At 45.6% G+C, this 21,929-nt stretch overlaps 1 protein-coding gene and 1 long non-coding RNA gene across 4 annotated transcripts in view; one reads left to right on the top strand and one right to left on the bottom strand.

The window, feature by feature from the left end:
• The window catches only part of Prkce (protein kinase C epsilon), a 512,360-nt gene that overhangs the window by 225,569 nt on the left and 264,862 nt on the right, over positions 1-21,929 (top strand). The gene's annotated exons all lie outside the window — the stretch shown is intronic.
• Positions 14,746-15,417, bottom strand: LOC131897354 (uncharacterized). Its single transcript, XR_009375659.1, has 2 exons — positions 15,183-15,417; positions 14,746-14,919 (listed from the first exon to the last, which is right to left on the bottom strand). It is a non-coding gene; the product is annotated as an uncharacterized LOC131897354 (long non-coding RNA).

Raw genomic sequence — 21,929 nt, 5'->3', positions numbered from 1 at the left:
AATGGCGTATCTTCCCGCAGAAAGCTCTGAGTCTTGTGTATTTCCCATAATGCTGGGTAGATGTTAATAAATAAACAAGTGTTTATTTGAAAGTGTAACAGGCAGGTTTTTATAATTCTAAACCAAGTAGCTTCTGGCATCTGGTAACAGCCCTGGGAATCGGTTTCTGTAAATGCCAAAACTCCCCATCTATTCTCCAGGTTATGGCTTCCCATGTGGGGACTGAGACTCCTCACTCCATCTGCCATCTCTGAGTACCTGCATGCATCAGGAAATGCTGGAACCAACTGTGGTCTGATAACCCCCCCCCCCACGCCTCTCGTTTCCTATTATTTCATTTCCCACCATCTTCCTTGAGTGGCTGGAAGTGCACGGCTCAGCAAATTACTCCCGGGTTTTAAATCATTCAGCATTTCCTCGTCCGCAGAAACATCAGTCTAAATGACTTGATCCAAATTCAAGCTGCCGTCTAACCCAGGCAGTGTTTTCCCAGGTCGTCTCTAACTTCTCCTTAACCTCACAGTTGACATTCTAGCCTCGTCACTGCCCAAATGAGTCACGTTGTTCACTGTGTGTGTTTGAAAGGACTGGCCAAAGCCCGTTGCCCTGCACCTTTATGGACACGATGATGTCTTCTTTCTTCTGGAGTGCTTTCGAACCACTGGGGATAGACTATGGATGCCCCTTTGGCCATTTCTTAAATGGGCTGGTCCAGGCTTGATTTAAGCCACAGTTCACTTTACTCTCTTCTTTTCACCACACTGACCAATCACTAGCTTTTCCAGTGCTAGGCCTGCCTGGGCAGAAGCTATATATCTGCCTAGATAGTTACTTTTGCATGAATCAACAGTCTCTCATTCTTTATAGTTTACCTTCTCTTGTAAACAGTGTATTACTGGATGCTGGAAAACCAATTCTGACTGTGTGTGTGTGTCTCTGTTTCTCTCTGTGTGTCACTCTGTCCTCTCAGTCTCTGTGTGTGTCTGTGTCTGTCTCTCTGTCTCACTCTCTCTCTGTCTCTCTCCGTGTCTGTGTGTCGTCTGTGTGTCTGTCTCTCTCTCTTTCTCTCTGTGTAGGGGGGCAGAAGTCAACATCAGGTAGCTTCCTTACTGGAGCCGATACTCACTGACTCGCTGATTGTCTAGGCTGGCTTCTAGTCCCTGAACTCTCTTGATTTACATGGCCCGCATCCTCACCCCTGCACTAGGGTTACAGACATGTGTGACAGTGCTCAGCTTTTTAAGTGAGTGTTGTGCGACAGGCACTTCAGCAACTGCGCTTTCTCCCCACCTCTAATCTCTGTCATTTAACTAGATTTTCTAGACTATTTATGTTTAATGTAATCACTAACTACATTTGGGGCTAAATTTAGCATTCGTAGGCCTTGACCTATCTTTAGTTTTTTGTTTTGTTTTGTTTTTCCTCCGTAACTTTTGAGCTAAATTAACATGTTTTTCTCCATTTACTGGTTTGGAAAATGGGAATTCTACTTTTCTAGTGACTACCTTGGAAATTTCCACTTAATTATGTCTATTCCTACATGCCAAGTTTTAAAGTTAATCAGAGTTCTTACCCTCTTTCCTGGATAATACAAGGACCCTCAAATAATTTCCATTTATTTTCACTGTGTTTGTTCTGTTGATGAAAATTATAATTGTATTAAGGAAAGCCTTACAAATAGCCATTGTATGCAAGGAAGTTTGTGTGGTTGTATTTACGTACTTACACTTTTTCTCCTTACACTTCAGACTATCCACTTGCAGCCATTTCCTTCTTAAAGTCCACCCATTCGAGATTTCTTACTGAAATGAGCTGATGGAAAAGACTTCACTTACTTGGAAATATTTTTAATCAAAGATCTTTTTATCTTTTTTTTCTTTTCTTGTTACTCCCTTTTTTTTGTAAGCAAATATTGCTGTGGAGTAACACAACCTCCTTGCTCTGGACCACACAGTGGCCCGAGGCCATCACCTTGGGGTATGCTTCACTAGAGAGTTGCTCTGTGGTGTTGGCCCCTATTGACAATGGCAGGGTTGAGGAACAAATCGAGAGAGATCAGAGACTACTCCGGACGGAAATAATGTTGGAAAATTATGAATGCAAAACACTTGGACATTTTTCTTTCCTGAATTCCCTAGCGAGTTGGCTCAATTGGTGAGGACTCCCTGTACCCCGGTTTTACATTCTGTTGATGTGATAAACACCACAACTAAAAGCAGCATGGGGAGGAAAGGGTCTATTTCAGCTTATGGATGCCAGTCCATCCCTGAGCGAAGTCAGATACTTTATCAGGACAGGAATTTCTCTAGTGAGGCAATAGAGGAATGCTGCTTACTGGCTTGGTCCCAAGCTTACCACTTCATAGAGCCTAGACCCACCTACCTAAGGATGGTATCGCCCACAGTGGGCTGGATCCTCCTACATCAATTAGCTGTCAAGAAGATGCCCCATAGACGTGCCCACAGGTCAATCTGATGGAGGCAGTTCTTCCATTGAGGCTTCCTCTTCCCAGGTGGGTCAAGTTGACAACCAAGCTAAGCCTTCACCCTGGGAAATCTACATACAGGCAGCATTGGGTAAGGAGTTAACCCCACCCTACCAGCTGGAATTCATGACTCCACTCACTGCTCTTGGCCAGAACTGAGCTTTTCATTTTAAAAGCTCTCCATGGCACTACTCAAGCAGCTGATTCCAGGACAGCTCTGGCCTCTGTCATCACCTTTGGCAGGACAAGCTTCTGCAGGGAGCAAGCAAGCTCCATTCACAAGGACTGGGCAGTAGTGGAGAAAGCTGGCTACCATTCAGGAAGTATCAACTTAGACTTAACAAGACTTCACAGCAATGTGTGGTGACGAGGCATCATGGCTCAAATATGAGGCTCTTTGGGCTTAGTTGGGTTGAAAAAGAAGCAGAAAATAAAATCCTTCATTTAATTCCTATTTGAATGCATTTTGCAAACTGAAAGCCTCCTCCACTCAGCGTCTTGGGTGTACACGTGTGTGTTTGCTGCATTCCAACCCTACCATTTGGGGACTTCCCTAAACAGATTGCTCACGAATAGAGCCAAGTATGGATTTGGATTTTTGTTGAGATTAACTGGCCATTGCATTTGCATTGATTGAAAGCTGGCATGCTACAAAGCAGTTGGGAGAGGATTCTGAGGCTTCTGGAGGATTCTATAGGGTTGACTCTTGGCTGCCCCTGGGTGTGGGTGAGTATCCCAGTGTTACAGGCCCCACTGCTGGCTCAGCTGTGGGGCCATTGCTCTTGCAGGAGCCAACTGTGAAGTCTAGAGCGCCCCATCCTGCAAGGACCAGGCCCTCATGATTGATTTCCTCTTCCTCACACGTTTGGGTGGGGTTTTGTGAGGTGAAGTGAGAAGAGGTAAGTATAATATGGTTTTTGCCTTTCTAGCCAGTCTCACTTGTGCCTGAAAGCGCCTGTGGAAGATAGCAAGGCCCCTCCCCTCTCTCTACGTCTTGGAAGATTTCCTTCCATCCCTGTCATGTCATGCTTGAAGGAGAAGCTGGGTTGGCCTGTCCAGCCTTCGGCACAGCCATCGTGAGAACAGGGTGTGTGGTCAAGGCCTAGGCAGAGTAGACAGAAGGCTCCCAGCCTCTCCCGCCTGGGTGATGTGCTTGGGGTCTGAGAATCTTTCCCTTGGAGGTTGCTTCCCCTCTTCCAGTTCTCTATAGAGCTGGGGCGGGGGGGGGGGGGGGAGGGCGGCACGCACATGTAGTCTGTTTTGAAAACGCAGCTCAGGTCTATATAAAGCTGCTCTTGGCCTTCTAAGTCTTGTCCCTATTGTTCTAGCAATCATCTCCAGAGTGGGTGGCCTTATGTCCCGCCACTGGGCTGTTCTCCTTGTATCAGGTTCGAGAACATTTGCTTATGCAAATTGTCATAAACCCAGTTCCCACCTCTGTTATCCGGTGCTTACTATGGCTTTGGAAAAGGGATGCATGCCACTTCTAGTGAGCTCACTTGCTGGGGGAATGATTGAAATGACATCCCCATCTTTCTGCTGGATGAATTGATCCCAGCAGTGACCCTCCCAAGGCCCACTGTGTAAAGGCAGGAAGGCTATGAAGAAGGAATCCTGAATCGGGTTTGGCATCTTCTGCTTCTAGGCCTGTGGTCCTAGGCGGGTTGCTTGCCCTCTGGGACCTCTGTTTTTGTATAGTAGAATGAGAACAGTAACTGTCAGAGGGAGGATCCTGCCTCAGTTCCTATGACAGTATGACGAGACTAAATTGAGAGAGCATAGGCCCGATGCTGTATTGGATTCTGTAGCTATGAAGCGTCTTTCCTTACAGCCTGTTGGCGACTGGGCAGGCTGGTAGTGCACCGTCAGAGCTATGGGCCTGTGGGCTCTTGCAGTGATTAAACAAAATTGTGGCTGCATTTTCCAGGTTGAAAGTAACACATACAATCAAAGTTGACAGGGTGGCAGGTGAGGCACACTGCCCAAAGGTGACTCGTTCACCTCTTGACTTTCCAGAAACATCTGTGTGCCTGGGTACATCCGCATGGCCACACAAATCCACACCACTACTTATATAAGCTGCATGTGACCTGTTATATACAGGCTGTACTTTTTCACTAAGAGCCCAAACGGTGAAGATCTACGGTAGCTTGCAGGGTATTGAGCCACACTGAGCAGCGAGATCCTTCCTTTCATCCTCGGTACTCAGGGATGTAAATCTGATGTTGAAAGTGGTGCCTACGGGTCCAAAGCTTTCAGGATTATCTCTTGCACTTTGCAGGATGAACCTCTCCTCAGAATTAGGTTGTTAATACTGTGGTTTTCTACAGGTCCACCCAGTTAAATTTAATCATGCCATGTGACTTCCACATAGAATGATGTGTGTGTGTGTGTGTGTGTGTGTGTGTGTACACATGCATGCACTTGCACACATGTGCACGCGCGCGCACGCACAAAAGGGACCTGACGAAGGTCCCCCCCTTTTTTTAAATCCTCAAGAATACAGCGATGCTCCTGGGAAGGATATGCTTTCAGAGCCCCCCTGCCTATGACATTTATGTTTACAGCTCTTTCTCCAGTGCCCTTGGGGGAAGCAGCTGCTGTTAATCGGGTTGCGGAGCGTGGCTGGGTAGATTATAGAGCACATCTTCCTATTCACACGTCAAGCTGGGCCGCCTTCATCTTGTAGAGTCGGGTCACCTACACGAATCTGTGGGTCTGTTGGATTGCATTTGGTCCAGCTGGCTGTCAAAGCACTGTATTGTCATTTTCTACCCAGATTTCTTTACCGTCATTGATAACAGATGGGATTTAGTTCTCCAGAGAAAGAAGATGCTTCAAATATCTTAAAATGAATATTTTTGGGTCAGAACAACCTTTATCATTTTGTGTTACACAGTGAAATGGCTTTACTTATGGTTTTTTTTTTAAACACACGTCTGTGTGGCTTGGTGTGTGTGTGTGTGTGTGTGTGTGTGTGTGTGTGTGTGTTTAATGTAGATATTTTACTATAGTGTCATGAATAAGACAATTTTTTTTAAAAAGTGGTATTCTGTATGCTCTGAGGATCCTGTAAAGAAACCCATGGAGTTGTGTATATGTTGTTGTCAAAAAGACTGTGTTTGTGTATGTGTTAACCTATCTCTTCTGGCATGTGTAGTCCTGACATATCCTGCGTGGGCTTTGGGGTACCCCTGAGGCATGATCCCCCTGATGGACCCTGGAGTGTTCAGTGAGGTGATTCCTTTCCTGAGCTCCCACAACATTTGCTGATGGAGACCCTTCTCTGCCTTTCCCTATCCTAGCGTCCCTCTATGCAGTGAGTACCTGAGTTCCTCAGGTACTGGAGCCCCGAGTACCTCAGTTCTTAGTCACCTAGGGCTGGCTCTCTTCCAGACTCTCCTGAAGACCCATTTGCTTCACAGCTGTCTGCTGTCTCAGAGTGCACTGTTAGTGAACAGGACTCAGGGACGTGCGAGTAGGGCGTGAACTTCTCATCTCTGCATATCAAACACTAGAGAAACAAGACAGATGCTTCAAAACAAAACTAGCCTCAGAACCCCAATCCTACACAAGCTGGCGTTCAAGAGCCGTACTTCCGTCTTGAAGAGTGCACACAAAGCTTTGAAGGTGAAGCCAGTCTGGAAATGAGTTTTGACAGCACCAGAGAAGAAAAAGGGTTTTCTTCTTAACACCTCTCCAGTGCATGGCTATAATCTAAAGGAAGCATTGCACTTTGAGCATCCGGGGTTTTTATGATGCTTATAAAACTTTGTCTCTAAATGCCAATGTGCTGAAGTTATGAGTATTAAAGATTTACCAGGTACCCTTAAGTGGGTAGAAAAGGGATTCCCCCCTCCTTGTGATTCTGGATACCAGTAATAATATTAGTAGTAATAAATGGTATCCTTCTTTGCAAAGACCTTCCAGGCCTGTTCGTCTCCTGTCTTCCTATGAGACAGATAACGTCACTCTCTCCTTAAGGCAGGAGAGGAAGTGGAATGAAGCCTTTTACATGGGTTGGGACTAGAACTCGGGTGTGTTGCTCTTAGCTGTGGCTTCCGATGTCTGGTGCTGATTGGGGTTCACACTGTGGTAGGTCACAAAGTCCTATTCTCCAAGGAGTTTCAAGTTCATTACTGCTCAGGAGGCAGACAGCTGGCTGACCTGACCCAGCATGCATGTACAGTTGTCAGCGTGGCAGGTTGTACGTGAGCATTTGGGCCCCAGCCAGCCGTACAGGTGGCTTCTCATCTGAACGGAACAGAGCTGTAGTCCGCATTTGGAATCCGGCAGCCATAAAGGCAAGTCTGGGAAGTAAGATCCTCCTTGCTCTGAGCACAGCTTGGGTTGTGGGCTGTGGTTCCAGGATCAGGTGTAGAAAAAAGAGCCTATTCTAGAAAGTTTGAGAAGAAAAGAACTTAGTGTAGGAGACAGGATGTCTTGAGAGATGACGAGGTGTTCTGAACCTTTCTCTGGGTAGAGACGTCAGGAGCAATCATCCTTGAACCATATTAAAGAACTGGACCACAGAGGCACCTGTTTCCAACAGGAAGCCACTTTCTCTGAAGCTGCTTTTCCAGAACCATTTTGCAACTGCGGTAATTAAGATGGTCAGGTAGCCATGACTGGTCCAGACTGTGCCCTCGCTACCAGAGCCAACCCTGCAAACCAATGTCTCAGTCTGGCCTCCTGGCACCCATGAAAGCTGGTCCCTAAGGCCGGGAACAGTGGCTAAGAAAACCATTATACAAAAGCCAGGTCAGCTCCTACTGGAGTGTGCTCTCCCTCCTCAGTTTTCTGAATTTTGCAAACATAAGTCTCATCGGCCAGACTGAAATCATTTCTGGAATGATTGGCTACAAGGGCTCTGAGGGATGGGGTTCTGGCTTTCCATCCCTTTCAGGGCTAGTGTGCATATAAAACGTTGGTAGGTAAAAGTCAGAGTTATCCCTTGTATTTGTGATCAGAAGAAGTAGACCCTTGTTTCCAGGTTTGGCAGAGGAGGCCAGAATTGAAGTTAGCTGGATTATAAAATAATTGTGTGCCTTTTGTGTCTTGTGTGGACAATGCCATCAATGGGTAGCAGAAGGCCATAGGTCTATAATGTGGCTTCCTTCTTAGCTGCTCTGCAACTGCTAAACTGGAGGTACCTTATCCTAAGGGAAGTTCTCAAGAACCCTAGTCTCACTGGCTGCTATGAAGGGAAATCATACATTAAAATGTTCCTATTGCATAGCATGCCAATGTTGTAAACTTCTAGATGGGATACAACTTTCTACCAAACTTGCTTGACCACAGGAAAGTGCCACTGCCTAAGAAAATGCAGAAGTGGTGTTTCCTAGCAATGAGAAATGCTTCTTTGAAGAACAAGTGGCTGGTACTGCGGGGAAGAGGTTCCCATTCCTATAGGGAACTGCCCTTCGACACAGCCTCTGTCTGGAGCCTTTACTAGCACAGCAATGGGCTTTCCTGGAGTGCATGTGGCATCTTCCTCTCATAGAGAAGCCAAGGCATGGAGCCACTGAGCTGGCGGACAAGAAGAGTCTCACAGGAATCCAGTCTGGCCCATGAGTCATCCCCAAGGGCTCCCTGGAGGTGCCTGTGATCACTATTGGAAACTGGAGCAACCACAGGGTGTTTATTGTAGATCATGTCTCATTTGTATTGATTTCTCGCAGAAGCAGATAATATTGCTCGTGGAAAAGAATGGTGGAGTAGGGACCTTGTGGTCGCTAGTGAGTGTCTTGAAGGAAAAAAGGAGCATTTCAGATGCAAATATATGTGGCATCTGCCCAGGAGCAGGGCAAGTGGGAAAGACTGGCTGCATTTCCTAAGGACTTGCAGCTGGGTCAGCAAAGCCCTGTCGGCAGTGAGAGCCAGACCAAGAGTGAAGGTAGGTGGCAGGCAGCCTTTGGAAATCAGTCAATGCGAAGGAGAACAAAAGAGGACACTCTAGACATGCAGAGGCTCTGTAGCGCATCTCCCATGGCTTTGAATTTTCTGCTGTAAATACCTGAGTGTGTGGCGTGTGTGATTCTAAAGTGTTTTGTTGGGTCACAGTGTAAGCATGAGACAGGGCAGCAGCTATGGGAAAGGCTCTGAACTCTGTGCTCACAGGCTTCCTCCCTTACCCTGGGTTCTCAGAAGTCAGCCATACCATTTGGGGACTTACTTTCTCACTAATGGGCAGCTGGGGGTTTCAGAATTGAGCAGACTTTCTGGAAGGTAGACATGGCATATCCATAGCCTTCAGGATGTTTCTAGCCCTTCCTATGTTTATATGTTTTGACTGAACTTGAAGTCATGAGATGGGTAGTAGCTTCCTGTGTATACATAGGTCTACTGCTTGGCATCCTACTTTTCATGAACATCGGATATGCAAAGCACTGCCTGAGCTGGGTGGTGGATAGTCACTGCCTTTCTCCTGATTTTGTGCTCTCTAGGATCAAATCCCTCAGCACAGATGCCCTTACTAGAGGCCTCTTGTTCTCTGTAAGCACTTTAGTAAGTAGAGGGCTAGCATTACTACTAAATCCCGGCTTTTCCTAATAACATGGAGCCGGGCACTTGCTGATCTGTCCCGGAGTGATTACTTATCACAATCACCCGAAATGTGAATCCACCTCGCATGTGTACTAGGACTCTAAAGGATAATCATTTCATTTTGATAGTGAGGGTTTAATCTCTAAGTTTTTAATAGGGAAGCTCTGTATCAATAGTAGAAAGAATTATGTAATCACATCTGCCCATGCCTAGATTAAAGAGTTATCTACTATCTTAGTCAGACTTCTGAGACTGGAACAAATACCTGAGCTAATTCAACTTAACAAGAGGAAAGGTTAATTTGACTCACAGCTTTGGAGGTTTTGGTCGGTGGTCGGTTGACCACATTGCCTTTGGGCCTGAGATGAGGCAGAGCATTGTGGTATCAAGGGTATAGCCAAGACAGCTGCTTACCTCATGGTGGCTGAGAGCAAAAAAAGAGGAAGAGGAGAGGGTTGGTCCGGGCCTCAAATCTTCTGCATGGAAATGACTCAATAACCTTACATTCTTCCTCTGTTCCCTGCTTCCTAAAGGCTCTGCACCTCACAATGGTGTCATGGGTTAGGGGCACTAAGCTTGCAACACACGGGTCTTTGGGAGACATTCAGGATCCAAACTCTAGTATCGGCTCTGGGTAAGTTACAACATCTATAGAACTGTCTTGGTTTTCTGTGCAGTATTGACTCTCGGCCCCACCTCCCAGCATGACACCAAAACCTGTGACTGTTCCTATTCCGTTTGTAAAATGGGAGGATGTTCGCATACAGCCCCTGCTTCCTCCTGTGTGTTTTAAATCCCTAGATCACTTAAATCCAGTGCAGTATAAATGGCATGTAAATGACAGCACTATCAAATGGCTATGTTGTAGATGGTTATATCTACATGGTTATATTATACATGGCTACAACATGTTCATTGGGAAATAGTGGCAGAGCCTGTGTGTTTTCTGTATAGTATGATTTTTGGAACATTTAAGAAATGTGTGTGTGTGTGTGTGTGTTTGTGTGCATGTGTGAAGGAGTGCAGGTGTGCATGTGCTATGGCATGTGTCTGGGTTAGAGGACAGTTTGGGGGCTTTGATTCTCTCCTTGCACTGTGGGATCTGAGGACTCAACTCACCAGATTGGCGTAACTAATGCTTTTACCTGCCAAGCCATCTTTGCAGATGCCCCACCCCACCCCCACCCCCACCCCCACCCCCACAGTGTTTTTGATTTGCAGTAGTTTGAATTTGGGTGTCAGAACCCAAAGACACAAAAGTCCTTGTTATTTTCCTTCCCCGTAGATGACTCTGAGGCCAAAATTATCAAGATGTAGTTATATCCCTCTTTTTCTTTTCTTGTCATTATTTTTACTAAGTTTCCTAGGCACCAAAGAGATGAGGACTTTTGAGGGAGGGATTTGGGGGATTTCCACAGAAGAAATAGATTCAAGTCAGTGTTCAATATGCAGAATACCTCCCCAGCACACTTTACCAGCTCTGTGTTGGGGGCAAAGCATGGAAGAGGCAGGGGATAGCAGAAGATTTGGGTGATAGCAGCTCCAGTCCTGGAATCCCATACAGATCAGTTGATCCTTGGGACTGTTGCCTAACAGGTTGAGTCCAGGCTAGTACTTCACGAGTGTTTGTGTTCATGCAGGCTCCAGTTGCTCAGGAGAGCAAGAGGCTCTGTTGTCTGGGGAGTTGGGGAAGGAGATTGGGAGCAGCATAGGTTGAGTTTGGCATTGGTACCAGTCTGATACCCTTAGGTAATGAAAAGAGATTTGGACAAAAGGAACGTACTGGAAACTCATTGCCTAACTAAAGACTTAATCAGTCTGGAGCACTGACTGGCCTCTGTGGGGCTATGGGAAGATGAGTCCAAATTATACTCATTCACCATGGGCTGCTTCCTATGGGACTAAATTCTAGAACCATCTCTCTGGGACCATCTGACTGCAGGAGGTCCCACACCTGAGCAAAGACTCTAAGTAGGAGAAGGTGTATTAACGTCTCCAGCTTCTCTAGCAACCCTGGCTCTCAAGAGCCCTGGAGCAGGGGTTCTCCTGGAGAGAAAGGGGATCTTGACACCAAGCACCTGAAAAAGTGAGTGTCCCCTCTGAAGACCACTATCATCTTGGGCTGCCTCCTTGGCCATCACAGTCACAGGGCCTCTGCTTTCCATGACAATGTCATTTGCATATGTTGCTCTGATTTTTCTATCACCATGGCAACTGCAGGAGCTCAGGTGCTCTTCACTGTCAGGTGCCTCAGAATCTTGTGTACAGGTTTCCTGCTTCTAGTAGTTCCTAATTCCAGTCCTTTCTGTCCAATCATTGCTGCTGCTGCCGCCGCCGCCGCCGCCGCCTTAACCTAAACCAAAGCATTGTGGTGGCTCACATCTTTGATGTTCTCCCAGAGCATCAAGCCTATGCCCTTTCTTGGCCCTGCCCAGCACATTTTCAACCTTACCACTCACTCCCGAAACTCTCTCCCCAGTTACACGGGCTCACAAACATACTCTGCACCTCTCCACGTATGTGTCTTTCTCTTTGCTAGTTCTGATGTCTCTAATGCCTTCCCTGAGCTCTTGGCCTCATCAAACCTCTGCTCCTCTGAAGTTTGGCTGACCCCTTCAGAGAGAGGGCCACTTCCTTTGAGGCCTGGTGGCACCTGTGTGCATTGATCCCCAGGCCCATTTATGTCTGATGCCTCTTTGTTTTGCTGGATGCACTCAATGGACAGCATGCTGCCATTCTTTGTATTTCTTTTATGCACAACTGCAGTACTGGACACACGGGGGCTTGGGAGATAACCTGGTGCTTTCTTTTTTAAGAGAAAGGAGACAAACAATTAGGAAGAGGGAAATTTTACAGGGCTGTAGTGTAGAATCATCAGTAGAGACCAGGCAACCTGGAGCAGCAAGGAAGGCGGGAAGGATGGATGCGATGTTTTGGGTTTTTTTTTTTTTTCTTTTTCTATTTTAATGATACAAACCAAAAGCAGACTTTGTCTGCTTCCAGGGGGATTTTGAAAGGCTGGGTAGCTTAATGGATCCCCTTGAGTAGCCTGGTACTGAAGATCTTGACTTTCTGAAGACTGACACTCTTAGCTATATAATCAGAGTAGGTACAGCATGAACTTAAGCAACATCGGCTCCTGGATGGGCTATGAGCTTACCAACACTCATGGATTGCAACTGGATCATCCCCACGGCTTGCACCAGGATAGGACGTAGATCTGTGTCATTGCATTCTTTGCATGAAGAGTGAGGAACCTGTAGCAGTCAGCCATGGGACCCTTGGGATTGATGTTGATGGGTAACTTCTCAAGGGCAGTGGCTTAGCCAGTTCACTGGGAAGGTCGGCCTGGGTCTCCTGCCCTGTCTCGGATCTGCTCATGCTGCTCTTTAGAGAAGTGCTGAAAGGCTCAGATTGGGTTCTTCACGGTCCTTGTAGAACTGGGAAGACTATGTCTACAGTAAAGTTCAAGTATGGAACAATGAGGAGAGAGGGCTGGAAGGGTCAGAAGACAAAGTACTCAGCTGAGCAGTAAACACAAAGAGGTGGCTTGCTCCCTTGGAGTGTCTGGAGACTTGGCTATGAAAATGGCTGCTGTCCAGTGGGGTCAGTGTGATAGGAGCTGATAGGTAGATATGGCCTTTCATAATCATCCTCTGTCTTTTTTGTCCCAGCCTGACACATGTCCTTCTACTTCAGACCTTCCCTAGCACCTCCTCTTCTCACCACATGGGTGCCTCTTATTGAGATGTCCATTGATTCCCGTGTCCACTCCTTTGAATTGTAGGTTCTATTTTTAGTGACCAGCCAGGCTTATCACTAGGCCAGGGCCCAGTCTGTTCTTTGTATGTCCAGAGACTCTTTAACATGATGGCAAGCATAAGGTGAGATGCCCTATAAAGAGTGGGCTCTGGTCTATCATCCATGCTCCTCTGCTTCCAGCCAAGGGGCTTCTAACCTCTGCAAGTCTCACTTTACTCAATGGGAAAATGGACATAAATATACTTCAGACCTAGAGCTAATACATGCACATGTGTGTTTCTCTGGACCTAGCATGTGTGCAATAAACACTATCCTTCCAGTACTCTTTATCCCACAGTCATCATCACACAGAATAGATACATAATACATATTGCAAATGCATGCCTAATAGTTCATGCAGATGAACTGTGGCATCAGTTTTTGTAGGTTCCATTCAGAGCTCTGATTTTAGCCAACAAGCACTAGGTACCAGGATTGATGAAAGAGCTTAGAATCTGCCTCATCCCTAGTGAATAAAGAAGTTGGATAAAGCAAGATTAAGAAAATGGCTTACTCTGCTAAGTAGTGAATGCCAAGGAGGAGAAGTTAAAAGTCCAATAAAATTAGCGGGATAAATTTGAGATGGAAGAAATAGATTGAAAGCTCTGGGGATTCTTGTTACATCAATAGTGAAGAGTCTACAGTGGAGCAACCTGCATAGCACCAGGTTCAGGCAATGGCTTTTTGGTAAGTCCCTCCACTTAGCTTTAAGGTGTGGGTAGTGATGCCATTGTGTGGTGTCCCTGTGAGAAAGGGGCCCGATGGTGTATATGGAACTCAACTTTGCCCAGCACAGAGTACTTTCTCCGCATATCCCTTGGAAGCAGCAACAAATATTTACCTTAAAACTGGGCTCATCAGAGGCTGGGGAGGTAGCTTATTTTGCTAAGTGCCTGCCCCATGCAAGCATGGGGACGTGAGTTCAGATCCCCAGCACTCTCACAGAAAGCTGTATGACGTTGCGTGCACCTCTGATCCTAGCGGTGCAGTAGAGACAAGCAGATCCCTGAAGCTCGCTGGCCAGCCAGTTAGCCAAGTCGGCAAGTTTTAGGTTCAGTGAGACCGCTGGTCTAAAGAAACTAAAGGGGTTGGGGATTTAGCTCAGTGGTAGAGTGCTTGCCTAGCAAGCGCAAGGCCATGGGTTCGGTCCTCAGCTCTGAAAAAAAAAAAAAAAAAGAAAGAAAGAAACTAAAGATAGAGAGCAATTAAGATACCCAGTGTCAGCCCTCTGGCCTCCATGTATGTACACATCCACAGGAACAAGTACATGCACCACACACCACATACAAAAAACACACCACATACTTAAAAATTAAAAAAAAAAATGAGTTCATCTGTGCCATCAAAGCATTAGACTCTACCTGGTTAATCCTTGGAGTGTCATGTGACAATTGCTTAGGGAGGGTGTGTGTCGCTGAGGGTGTGTGTTGGACTGTACCTTAAGGGAAAGGGAGAGGCATATAGGTGTCCCTTGAGAAATAAAATGATGAGAGCATGTGTTTGCGGAGTGGGTTCTGTTTCATTTGTCTCTGGTTCCTGGTACTCATTGCTGTCACTTTGGGTACAGGAAGCTACAGCAATGGTGGTTTCCCTTGAGTGCTGAGCCAGATGCTAATAATATTGGCTGGGGTATTTCAGAGATCAAATCGAATGAGACTTTATCTTCAACAAAGTCGGTACTGTAGAGTAGGAAGGCCTGGCTGCCTCTGTGCCCCCTGATGTCATCAGGCTCGCCCTAAGATGGTGGGAATAAATGGTATAGGTGACCAAGACAAGCTAGCCACGTGGTGATTGAAAAGGGAATCTAAGATTATATTCAGAGTTTCAATCCTTTTTCTACTGTAAGACCCCAGGAAAAGCCTAGTCAGTTCTTGACAACTACAGTTTGGTAGGGGAAAGAAGTGAGCGCCGAGTTTATGTAAAACAATCATGTTTTATTCATCGTTTGGTAGAAGTCATTCTTATGGCATGTGAGGTGAATGATGTCAGCTTTTCCATCTCAGCTGGAGCAAATGTTACTGGACTCTTATCCTCTGCTTGGCGCTGGGGAAACCCCGTGGAAGAAGTCCTGGCTCCTCGCCCAGGCACTGGAAATCAAGCAACTTCTTAGACAGCTAAATCCACATGGATGTAGAGGGAATACTATGGTGCCCACAGAGGCTGGAGCTGGGATGTTGAAGGTAGAGAATATGGACAAAGGACTCGAAGGGGCTGGCATTTGAGCTCTAGCTCAAGTTCAGTGTGTGGCTCTGCCTCCACAGGGAAGAGTGCTTCAGTAGGGTGCCGGCCCTGATGGCTGTCGTGATGTGCACAACCTGGGAAAGGCACCCATGAGTGAACTCGTACTGACCTTGGTGCTGCTCTGTTGCAGTGTGAAGAGACCAACGTCCCGGTTCCCACATTGAACCTGGCTGTGTGGCCATTTCCAAGTCACTTAGCCTTGTTTGAGGTGTGTGTCAGTCATGGTTGACTAGTTGTCCTTACTATGTCTAGAGATTGTCTAAGGGAAGACGTTTGGAAGTCATGGACCCGAAGTGGCTGTGGTTGGGAAGGCATTCTGGAACGTTGTGACTCCACCCTGTCTCCCTGACGGCATTGTCTCTGAGTTCCAAAGAATTGTCCTCAGCATGTGCATACTTTTGTCTCCCGAGTTCTTTCTGGACTCTTCCTTCACAGTTTTTGATAAATTATACTTACATATTAGAATCAAGTAATTGGCTCTTTTCAGACAAAAAGCACAATGTGAATATTTTCCTTGTGAAAATGGGAAATTTTAAGTCGTCATACCTACCTCTTAATGAAGAACACAAATACTTTGATATGAGTAAATTACAGAGTAAAAGTCTGCAGTTGGCCAAGACTCAGGACGTGTACAAAATCTGAGTGTTCATAAGTCATCAGAGAGAGACTACATGTGTTTGGGCCTGCTTGGTCAGTGTTCATAGGAAGAGCGTACAGGGCAGACAATCATTAAAAACCATGTCAGGGTTTTATTGCTAAGAGACACCATGACCACGGCAACTCTTACAAAGGAAAACATTGAGGTAGGGTGAGGGCCCAGTGAGTAAAGCCTTGCTGTGCCAGCCTGCCAGCCTGAGTTTGGGACAGTACCATGTATCTAATCCCAGCACTCTTATAGAGAGATAGGAGGTAGAGACAGGACAATGATCCCGAGGCTTACTGGCCAGCTGGCCTGCAGTACACATTGCAACAGCAGAAATAACAAAAGAGACCCTGCCTCAAGCAAGGTAGCTATTGAACTACCTCCAGAAAATTGCCCTCAGACCTTCACTCACACACTGTGGCATCAAGTGGACCTACACTACCACATGCATACACAAACTCTCACACACATCACACCATACATATACACATACACATCAATAGAAAAGAAATATCTAACGTGGTATGAGATATATGCCCCAATCTAGAAATCTGTCCCCTAAGGAGGAAGTGTAGAAATTTGCAGCTCTTTTACTGGCTCATTGTCTGTTGATCTGTGTTATCCTGGCCGGCAGTCCCCTGTCTGATACTTGTAGATGGTGATCCATTCTTTCAGACTTTGGAGGAGCACAGGTGCTAACTGGTCCCGTCTGATCAGTGTGGCACTAGGAAGTTGTATAGGTCAAAGAGATGAATGGCCATGGTCACAGAATGACGCGGAGTGGGGATATTTATGGGAAGCCAGGCACCATTGCTCAAGATACTTGCCGAATGTCCGGAAGCCCATGAGGGGTGTTGCCACACTTAGCCACAACTGCATTCCACTGCAAAGATGGCCTCTGCCTCCAGCCACACAGTCCCCGGATGAGCTAAGAGGAGTCAATGTCAGGTCAGGGTGACAGAACTGGAAGGAACAGTGCAAGGAGGTGTATGATTTCAGAGGACTGTTTCCTTGGCCACCAGAATAACTTCACCTTGGTTGGATTGAAACTCCATCCTGAGAGATTCGGCACTGTGGCTAAGAACTGGCTTCCATCAATAATCACCACCGCTGGGCAGGGTGTGATGAGAGGCACACCAAGGCGAACTGTTTTTAGGATGTATATTGGCCCAATCTCTGTCGTCTTTCGGTGTGTCTGACAGCCATTTCTTACCTAGCATTTACCAATCTTATCTGGCATTTACATGCAATTTATGCAAATGCAATTTATGCAAAGGACATAATTGGGCATGTATATAAAAGTGTGGAGTTTTCTACTGTAGCCCAGAAATGAGAAGTGATGGATAACAGCTTAGATCTCTTTTTAATAATAAAAGAGTTTGGCTAAGTATAATTAGGTACATTTTAAACAGTAAAATATTCCACAGCTATCCTAAACATTGTTGTAGATGTGCATTGAGTGGTTTGAAGACTTATTTTCTAAGTGTGTATGTGTGAGAGAGAGGAGGGTGTGTGTGTGTGTGTGTGTGTGTGTGTGTGTGTGTGTGTGTGTGTATGAGAGAGAGAGAGAGAGAGAGCGCATGATATTCCAGAACTGGAGATCAGATCCCCTGGAGTTAGGGTTGCAAGCTGCCTGGCATGGATGCTGAGAGGGAGAACCAAACCTGCATCCTCCACAAGAGAAGTGCCCTGATCTTAATGGATGAGCCATCTCTCCAGCCCCTATACCTGGTGATTTGAAATAGCCTCCAAAGAAGGCACTCTGAACTCTAAAATGGCATGTAACATCACCAAATGACAAGGAATAGATTCCAAATAGCATGAGCTCATTTCTGTAAAATAAGTGCACAAATAGAAAGCAGGAAGTTATGTTCAAATGATTATTTCTGGATGAGAATATGAGTAACTCTTAAGTTTGTCTTTTATTCTTATCTATACTTATAATAAAAGAAGCATACATTAGTGGTATCTGGATAAATAATAAATTTTCAAAGGTTACCTCTCCCTCCCTTCCTCCCTCCCTTCTTCCCTTTTTCTTTCAGACAGGCACTTGCTCTGTGGCTTTGGCTGGTCTGGAACTCACTGTGTAGACCAGGCTGGCTTCAAACTCACAGAAATCCACCTGCGTCTGTCTCCCAAATGCTGGTAGAAAAGACATGTGCAAAGGTCAGCTTTCTTCCAGTGTCAAAGTTTGCCATTTCTACATGGCAGGTCACCCTCAAACCCCGTAGTTTTAACAAGAAACCTCCCTTCCCTCACGGGTTCTGTGGTTAGGAGCTCAGGAGCTGCTGGCTCAAGCTTGGGGCTCGCTGGGGGTGAAGCCAGTCTTCTAGATGGTAAGATGTGACTGGCTCTGGGAAACTGGAGACTTCCCGAGTCTCACTTGGTTGAGGGCAGGAGGTCTCAGTTGGTGTCCTGTGAGCCTCCATGTGGCCGCTTGACTGTTCTCACATGTAGATACTGGCCTCTACAGAGCCTGATGGAGTCATGGGGCTAGCTTCTGAAATCATACACCATCATTCTACTCATTGTGGGCAAGTTATCAACTTCAGGCTTGACTGAGGAGACAGGTAGACTAGTCTACCGCTAAAAGGAGAAGGGCAGGAAAGACTTATCAGACATATTTTGAAGGAGTCATAAACACATGAAATCCATATTCGGTCACAGCACCTATGGTGCAGATCTAGCCTCTGGGCTCCATCTTTCTTAGCAGGTAATTGGGAACGGTCCCTTAGGATAAGAGTTTTCATTGTGACATTAGCATGTGCTTGGCTGACATAGAGGAATGGGAAGCCACCAGTAGAACGAAGACAGATCTTTGGAGCACTGAGGCTTGATTTTCCTGTGTTTTGCTCATATAGGTCTGTTTGGTTTGTTTACCTACCAGGTTATGTGGAGGATCAAATAAATGCATTGGATAATGCAATGTCAATGGCAGAGCCGCAGAGGAAGCTGCTTGTCATTGTCGTCACCGCTGTCCCTACTCTTGGGAGCACAGTGTAGATGGGGGGGGGGGGGGGAGTGGGCCACAGACACAATGAGGGAGTTGAAGCCTATGATAGGCCGGTTAGTGTTTTCCAAGTCTGATTCTGACACAGGAGTGAAGAATCCAATCTTCACCATAAACTGACCCGGATCCATGACAATACCAGATTTCTGTGCAGAGTCCCCATGCGCCCTGCATCTTCATTAGAGTACTAAAACCCAGACAGTAAAACAAGTCAGGGCGACAAGAACCAGGCAGATAATATTGGTTCAGAGGAGAAGTGTCCTCTCCTAGCTCTGCACAGGCCCCACTCTAGGCCTGGGGAGACAGTTAAGTGGATTAGACTCCTCCTCCCAAGGAGCCCAGCAGGACAGGCTGACTCGCAAGTATTCTGGTGGCCTCGTTCCTGAGCCTGGGTTTGAGCTTCAGGAAATCGTTTTCTCAGCTGGCCTTATTCTCTCAGAGGTCACAAAGCTCTGAAAATTTTATGTCTTTGGAAATTAAATCCTTTTCCCTCCACTGATGTTTATAGGCTCTTGGAGTGTTGGGCAAAGATAAAGCTAGGCAATTGCATTCAGATGGCTGTAATTTCCACTCCCCCTTCCTTCCAGCTCTTAATGGCCCATGCCACAGTTTCCATAGGCCCTTTTATACACTTCCAGAAGCAGAAGGGCCTGAAGTTAGGGGTGCGCAGAGCAGCCTCTGCTGGGGGGTGCCACTTCCTGGCGACCGGGCAGGCCACTTGCAGAAATGGCTGATGCTGGTCTTGTAAGGATGCTGCCCGATGAATTTCTTCTTAGCTTCCTTCACTTATGTTTCCAATGCGAAGCAGCTGGAAATGTTCAGAAGCAGTTCTTGTGCCCTTAAGCCAGACTGGGCTGTGAGAGCTAAATTATTTACTTAACGGTGACCTCTCTCTATGCAGTAACCGAATCAGTTCACTTTCTTATCAGATCCACTGACCTAAATAGGAGCTGTGTTCTTCACATAAAACTCTGCACCCCAAACTCAAAACAAAACCCACCAGAAAATAACAAGTGTTTGCAAGGATGTAGAGAAAGGGAAAGTAGAACTTGGTGCATGGCTAGCAGGCATTGGAAATGCCATAGCTGCTGATGTTTTCTTGATATATAATTTTTTAAAAATTAAAATTTGTGTCCGCAAGGCCACTACTGGGTATGTTCTTCCAAGAACTGAGAGCAGAGATTCAAGGAGATATTTGTACACTGCTCTTGGTGATATTCTCAGTAACCAAAAGTTAAAATAACTCATGTGGTCATTAAGCAGATGAATAGATTGGGTGATATGTATATGTGGTGGGAGATCCAGCTTCCAGAGGGAAGAGATCCTGTCACAAGCTTTGATACATTTGAACCTTGAAGACATACTGCTAAGTGAAATAAGCCAGTCACAAAATGACCAGTACCAGTCCCAAAACAACTAACCCTGTGTGGATCTACTTATGTGAGGTCCTAGAGAAGAGTCAAAGTCACAGAAACAAAAATGGCTGCCAGGTGTGGTGCAGTGTGGAGAAGGTGGAGGTACCATTTAGCTGGTTTGAGCTTGAATTTGGAAAGATGGACAGGATGGCCAGAGGCTAAAAATGTAGATCGTTCTAAAGGTACTGTACAGTATACTTAAAAATGTGAGTACAGAGCTTTATATGATTTCTATTCTAGCATAATAAAATAATGTATTGATAATTGGGCCATGGTCTAGCATTGAGATACAGCATTAATGTCAACTGGTAGCCTGAATGCAAAGCAATTTCTATTATTTTCTACCAACAATTTACAGAAGAAATAAACATTTAACAAAATGACTGAGACAATATGAGGATTGCACAAGGGCTTTGAAAATGATAAAATTGGATAACTACCATTGTAGGATAACTACCATTGTAGGAGAATCATGGGGTATCTGTGAGAGGCTAGGATCCACGAGCTAGGGTGGCCAGGAAAGGATTTTGACAAACTGAGACAAGGGCTAAGCCCTGAGTGAGTAGGAATTATTTGCATATATTTGAATATCATTGAGATTTATGCACTACATTAAAATGGCTATAAGACCTAGAACTTAGTATGGATCGTGCTTGCAGAACAGCAGTGACCATCCTGAGTATTCTAAATTGGTGGCTTAGGATTGAGATGAGCACAAGACATATTGATCTTTTGAATGCTTAATTGTGTCTCACTGGTTACCAAGTCCTGCTTAGGCCTGGCAGTGATTTCACCCACAAAGTATATTAGCCAGTTAATATGTTTCTCATTTAACTTTTTCAGGGACTAAATATGATAATGTTTGCCATAGGCTTTCTTGGAAAGGCTTTGTATGCATTTTGGAAAATGATTATAAAAATCAGTTGAGTGAGTGCTGATTTTTTTCATTTATAAGATCAGTCTGTTTTTCCTGAGATACTCAGGCTATTTATTCAAAGCTCTCAATATGGAGTCGGAAGGTTCTATTATACCTGACTTGAGACAGAAAAAAATATGCTTTTGTGACAATGATGTGTGTACAGAGTTGCTTTGTGTTTAGAGGTCACATTGTGTGTTGTAGACAGTCCCCGTTGTTGCTCAGATTTTCCTTTTAAAGCCAGTCTTGGAGTGAAAAACGAGAACTCCCTGGAGAATTTGGAAATGCATTTGATTGCTAGAAGTCTGTATTACACTGGCCTTGGTTCGCAGTGATGCTCACAGCACTGTCTATAAAAACCCTGAAGTCCAGCCAGGCACATCTCAGAAGAATACAGTGACTTCAGAGTTGGAGTGGGTCATTTCGTAGCATGATTTATTAGAGTACCTGGCCGTCTTTGCATTACGACACTCAAGTGTTGGCCAAGACAAAAGGGAGCATTTGAGTTTCTTGGTTGTAGATTCCATGATGTTTGAGAAGTTTGAATACAAACTAGAAAACCATTTTACTCTTGTTTAAGTCTCTGACTTTCTCAGGTCTTTCCACCTTTGGAATGGAGAGTTTCCCCAGTGGTATAATGACCAAGGTAGGCATTGTGGTCCTGGAAGACTACAGGGTTGACCTTTCTTCTTTCCTAGTACACAAGAGAAACCAGCTCATGGGATCTATTAAAAAGTTTATCCTTGGCTCTATACCTATAATGCGTCGTGCACAGGTGCAGGAATTATATTCCATCTGGAAGCACTTACCCAAGTCCTGCTGGATGCTTAGCTCGTCCTGTGCTAAGGGGCTGTGGTCTAGCTGGAGAACAT

This window comes from Peromyscus eremicus, chromosome 22 (genome assembly GCF_949786415.1).
Source record: "Peromyscus eremicus chromosome 22, PerEre_H2_v1, whole genome shotgun sequence".
Lineage (NCBI taxonomy): Eukaryota > Metazoa > Chordata > Mammalia > Rodentia > Cricetidae > Peromyscus > Peromyscus eremicus.
This window is presented reverse-complemented; position numbering and strand designations above follow the sequence as displayed.